General features: G+C 43.2%; 1 pseudogene; it reads left to right on the plus strand.

The window, feature by feature from the left end:
* Nucleotides 1–1,777: 1,777 nt before the first annotated feature.
* LOC18040124 lies at nucleotides 1,778–5,800 on the plus strand (annotated as a pseudogene).
* Nucleotides 5,801–6,556: the final 756 nt, after the last annotated feature.

The raw sequence follows: 6,556 nt of genomic DNA on the forward strand, positions 1-6,556 counted from the left end.
ACCGACGGTTGATAGTTTTTTAAATGTCATAAATTATTTACTGCGAGCAATATAAATGTGTACAAAGCTTATCAATCCAACATAATATTTAAAGCAAGAAAAACACAATAAACAAATAATGTATCAAACCAATCAGTCTAAAACATAAACTTTCGAAGCATGGAATGTACTAGTCCATGAAAACGCCGCGTTTTATGTTTAATGCGTCTTGGTCAAGTGCCTGAAGTGAATGCATATTTCTGAATAATACATAACATGCTCTGAAAATTAAATGCGGAAGTTTTAGAACCTAACCTCCAGTCATTGATGTGTTTTGCAATTGTTTGCTTTCCGATTTTGATACTTCTATAGCTTCGGTAATCATTAATATTAGAAAGTTGTATACACAATCTACATGAGCTGAATCTAAGCATTACATACAATACACGTGAGCTGAATCTAAGCATTCATAATAACCTTAACTAACTTGCTGACTCAGCTTTACACGTTTTCAATTCTAGCAGACTTAACCAACTCACACGTGCAACAAACTTTATCAGCTCACTAACTATCTTAACATGACTTTAGGAGGTGTAATACACATACACCAATTTAATTGCCCTTGTGATATTATCAATGGACACTTGGCAAAGCATTAGAGGCGTACGCTTACTATAAATAGATGGCCTCCCTTTGTAATTGATACATCTAAAATGATTAGCGAGACACTAACTTGAAGTATGGGGGGGCGGAAGCGTAGAATCTGCATTTTAATATTTGGCTTGCTTATTATCATTTTGTTCCCTTCGTCTTCTTATCATTTATATTGTTTACATGCGAACTTTGATACTTCCCAATTTATTTCACCACAAAGCCAAAATTCTCATTATAACTCATTTCTCATTTTTAATAATCAGTCAAATTTTGTTGTGCTTATTGTTAAGTAAATAAAAGCATCAGGTCGGCCATGCTATTATTTCCACGCTGGCATGAATCACCTCAACCAAATGGTACGAGCAGAACACGGAGACGAACATGGTCCGACCAGAGACGAGTACCAACCAGAGGTATATTCCGAGCCGATACTCATCCCCCGAAAAAGTGGGAACACGATCCCACAGAATCACGGTAGTTGCGCTTTTTCCAGAACCGTTGCGAGAGATGCGAGATCCCACGTTTGCCCACAATGTAGCAGTTAGAGTCCCATGAGGGGCGGCCACCACCCGAAAAAAGGGGAATGAAGGCTAAACAGGAACGTGGGACAGCGGCTATAAAAGAAGAAGAAATCGATGAAGAAAAGGACAGAAAAACTGAGAGAGGGAAAACGCTGCCAAATTGAAATCAGGCTATTTTCTTACAAACTTCGAGAAAATTAGAAACCATTCTTGAATCTAAATTTAACTGTTTTCCCGTAAACACCTTGTGCTAACTTAGGCATCGGAGGGTTTACGCCGGCAAAGCCACCGGCGTCTCTGATCCGTTTTTGGTGAACGCAGGTCTGGTAAGGGAGAGGAGAGTGATTCCAACCCCAGTGGTTCGAGCAACAGCTGATAACGTAAACGTTGGTGAAAGAATCTGGTCGGTCAAAGGGCGAGCAGATTTCAGCATCAACATTTTGGCGCCGTCTGTGGGGAGCTAAGCAAAAAGCTTCTGTTGATAGCAAGAAGAGAAGGGAAGCAACTGAAAAGCAATGGAGACAGGAGGAAGTAGTGCACAAGGGGGTGATATGAGGCTTAACGATTCCGTGACGCTGAGGGAGATAGCCAGTGAAGCACGGGAAAAAGCCATGTTCGACCGGATGGAACGGATGGAAAAGCAGATGGAGACCTTGACAACCATCCTGCATGAGCTGTGGAGCGAACGAAGGGTAACCCAGGAGGAAAGGGTGAGAGGTGGTGGAGTGGCATCAGGTCCCGATAGTGCGAGGAGAAGTCAAACCACCGGGAGATTTGGTGGCGAGAGAGGTAACATACCTCTGCGGGGAGAATTTCTTAGAGAGGAAGAGCAGTCCCCGGCCAGACAGATTTCTGACGAGGACGACGGGGTGGCGTATGCAGAGGAAACAGAGTTGAGGCAATACTTGCATGATGTAGTGCAAGAGCGGGATCAAGTTGCAGCACGTGACCCTGGTCGTGCAGTGCAGCTGGAGGAGGAAGTGCGCAGACTAGCGCAGATAATTGACGACATGCAAGGAAGGAGCAGAGCTCCTGGTTGGAGGATAATGCTGGACGGAGAATCACCGCTCGCAGCAGAGATCATGAGGGCAATTATTCCGAGAGATTTCCGCCTCCCAAACCTTAGATACTCGGGAAGAACTGATCCGCTGGTGCACATAGAGCGCTTCAACGACATAACTGGGGTACAAGGATTATCTCAATCCCAAAGGTGCAGGGTGTTCCCACTATCCCTTGAGGGACGTGCACGAGAGTGGTACAGGAAACTTCCTCGGGGCAGCATTAAAACCTTCGAGCAGATGTGCCAGGAATTTGCAGAGCAGTTTAGTGGGGCAATGGCACCAGAAGATGACATGATGGAGCTGAAAAGCATGAAACAAGGGAAGGCTCCTCCGACCCGCACCTCTCCCACAACACAAACATAGCCGAGAGAACCCTCCACCCGTTCGGGTGTAGCTGACCTGGGGCCAGGTGTATACCTCCCAATATCTTGGCAAAATAACGCCGAAGGGGTAGCCGAGCTCCTAGTTTGAAGCTCTCTAGGTGCATCGTCACATACCCCTGCGGAGGCTGACTAGGAACGTCACCCTTCCCAGGAACTACAAGGAGGACCTCCTCAGAAATGTCGTAGAGGTTCCTAAGCTTGAATAGGTCAGTTTGGGTGGTGGCACAGGCTATGTGGTCGATAGGGTAAGAATCCGCCTCCACCCTATGCCCAAGGTTTCTTTTCTTAGGTGGTCAGCTCGGCTCGGAGCTGCTTCCCTCACCATCACCCACTTCTGCAGGGACCCCAACCCCACCAGAACTATGGTTCTCACCAGAGCCCGACGCAGGTCCTCCTCTATTTCCAACAAGCTCTAGGTCAGGGGAAGATGAAATGGTCAAGGGACGAGGGTACTCAAGGGTATCCCTACCATGGGAGAGGCCTACACTACTAGAGGGATGTAAAAAATCAGTGGGTATTGCCAAGTTAAGGCGTGAATCCTCTTATTCTTCGTCACCCTCATCTACAATCAATTTCCTTCTCCGATTTGACATATCGGAGTCCCAAAAGGAAACCAAAACAAACCCAACTATACGAACACAAAAAGGGCCAACACAGAACCCAATCAACAATAGCCAAAGAAGAAGTTAAAGGCTATACCTGGAATAGACTGACACTGATAGCGCTGCCGTGACAGAGAAAACACCCAGCAAATGGATACTCCGGACGGGGGAAGTGTGAGCAAAATTCAGAGAAAGATTTGGTTAACGGCGGAGAAACGAATAATAAAATGATGATGACTTTTATCTAGGGATTTGAAACGAAAAGGGGGAAATTGAAGCGTTTAAGTGATGGGATATGCCAGCTCACTCACCATATATCGAGGATGGATAGCCCGTCGTTTCAAATTTCAAATACGAAGAGTCGGGAAGCGCCACGTCACCAACCGTTACAAGAGACCAGGCTAGATGCAAGCCCAGATATGCAATGGACATGCTCATTAAGGCCCATGCTCAGGTCGGAATCTCCCCAGGAGAAAAACGGTACCTCAGATCCGTCCCGGCATAGCAGAAGACCAGATGAGAAGCCCCCGGGCTGGTAAGATTCGACCATCAGTTTCTACTCTTAACTCATTTCACTCGCAAGACCAGAAACTGGGGGACTGGTGTTAAGTAAATAAAAGCACCAGGTCGGCCATGCTATTATTTCCACGCCGGCATGAATCACCTCAACCAAATGGTACGAGCAGAACACGGAGACGAACATGGTCCGACCAGAGACGAGTACCAACCAGAGGTATATTCCGAGCCGATACTCATCCCCCGAAAAAGTGGGAACACGATCCCACAGAATCACGGTAGTTGCGCTTTTTCCAGAACCGTTGCGAGAGATGCGAGATCTCACGTTTGCCCACAATGTAGCAGTTAGAGTCCCATGAGGGGCGGCCACTACCCGAAAAAAGGGGAATGAAGGCTAAACGGGAACGTGGGACAGCGGCTATAAAAGAAGAAGAAATCGATGAAGAAAAGGACAGAAAAACTGAGAGAGGGAAAACGCTGCCAAATTGAAATCAGGCTATTTTCTTACAAACTTCGAGAAAATTAGAAACCATTCTTGAATCTAAATTTAACTGTTTTCCCGTAAACACCTTGTGCTAACTTAGGCATCGGAGGGTTTACGCCGGCAAAGCCACCGGCGTCTCTGATCCGTTTTTGGTGAACGCAGGTCTGGTAAGGGAGAGGAGAGTGATTCCAACCCCAGTGGTTCGAGCAACAGCTGATAACGTAAACGTTGGTGAAAGAATCTGGTCGGTCAAAGGGCGAGCAGATTTCAGCATCAACACTTATGTTTTCCTTAATTTTGTTTTCTTTCTTTTATACAAACTAGGATTTCTTTACAATTTATTCTGTTGTGTTAGAATGAATTTTTTTTTTCTCAACACTTGTTGCTTCTTACATGCTGTTGTTTGAACTCCCCTCATGGATGATATCAAATTCATGGCTTTGAGCGCCACTTATGTTCAAGATTATAACTTTATGTTTACTCTAAACCTTATCATTCATTGTGATTAGCTTTGTTTTTGTCACTTTGTTATCTATTTTGTACCCTTATTCATGTTAACAAAATGTACATGAAATGACAACTCTTTCATTTGGCACCATTAATCAAAATTTATAGGATTTGTCTATTTTACCAAGAGGAATGCTCTTTATTTGGAGATTGTATCAATTTTATTTTTTCTTGTCCAGATTTTGCGAGCGAAACACCCACACGAGTGTAGAATTTATTTTGGTTTGCTTTATTGTATAATAACTTCGCTACCGTTTCTCTTTTAACACACACACACGCATATTTAAATTATTCTGGCTTTTGCTCGAGCACTAGCTAGTAAGCAATTTGAATTCTTGTTTGCGTAGATGAAGTGAAGGGTAAGTGTTGACGACACGAGTACTTACTTGGGTAATTTGTGGCTGGTGAATGGTTATTAATGTTTCCGCCAGAGTGAAAGAGGGATCAGATGAGAAGAAGTTGAGTGGACTTGTTACTGGGATTCCTGTCTGGTAATTCCATTTGAGTGGCAAGTATTCGATGGAGATGGAAAAATATAAAAGGGCTGCAAGGACAATTTTGACTCCAAAAGTGGGTTATGGTTTGGCAGATGAGTTGAAAACAGAGGGGTTTTGGATCAAGACAGTGTTAGATAAGCCACAAGCTGTAGATATTTTGTTGAGGAATCATACGGTGGATATGATGGACAAAAGAAGGATTGAGTGTCTGGCTGTTGTGTTGGATAATTCAGATTTTGTGGAGGTTTTGCACAAGGCAAAGTTGAGGTGTCTGAAGACCCTTTTTTTGGGGGGTTATAAACGATGAGACGTTGAAGAGAATTGCTGATGCTTTTTTTCCTTCGAGTGATATATTAATGGGGAAGGAAAGGAAGGAAGCCATATCGGTTGTTGGCAAATGGAAGGACCGAGATGTTTGAAGACGTCGGAGTGGACTTATAATCCAGTGCTGGAGAAGAAGCCTTGATTGGGATGATGAGAGTGAGGATGCAAATGTTGATGATATAACTAATGCCAGTGATGCAGATTGTATCAAGAATGAAAATAATGGTGCCTGGTGGAAGCTGGAATCTTCCGATTCAAAAGCTACTTCATAACAATCGTGCTGAAGGCAGTTGGTGGTAGTATGTTTGACATATTCTGTGACTAGGTAAAGTTCTCTTACAATCTCTTGCTAGCATTTCTGAAAGCTTGAAATAATTGTTGCTTGTACCAAACATAGTTATATTTATATGGCTTCCCTTTTTTAACTTTAAATGTTGCTGCTGAGAATTAAAAAGATTGTGTTTGGCTTTATGGTATCTTACATAAAATTTTGTCCCAGTTTTCCATAAATAAATCTTGCAAAATTATGATTAAAAAACTAGGAAAATAGAAAGCATAGTCTCTGATAGGCTAGTGGAAGGCAACCTTTGCAGCTCAGGTTTATTGGAATCTTGAATTATATAATCCAATCTTTCACTTGAATATTTCCTGCAACAAAAGGCACAGTTGAAGAAGCAATGGCAGTGGCAGTGGCCAACGTGGTCATGCTGCATTTTCATTTGATGGACTTCACCAAAAAAAGGGGTGGCAGGGGGAAAAGAAGAGATTCACAGGCATGGTTTCTCTTTTTACTCTGTTTTATTTTACTAATGCACAATGTTAGAGAGTAGATTATGTTGCATGCTATTGGATTTGTGTTACTAGAATAATCATATCGTGTTATAGAACATTTGAGCAGTTACAAGTCACAACTTAGCTTCAGTGAAATCTCTCACTCTTTTTGGGGAAAATATTTTGGCGCTGTAAGCTGTTGATACCGCTATGAATGTGCTTAATATTGAAGTAGAGCAGATATGTGACCAGAGATT

The sequence above is a fragment of the Citrus clementina genome, unplaced genomic scaffold, assembly GCF_000493195.1.
Source record: "Citrus clementina cultivar Clemenules unplaced genomic scaffold, Citrus_clementina_v1.0 scaffold_561, whole genome shotgun sequence".
Taxonomy (NCBI): domain Eukaryota; kingdom Viridiplantae; phylum Streptophyta; class Magnoliopsida; order Sapindales; family Rutaceae; genus Citrus; species Citrus x clementina.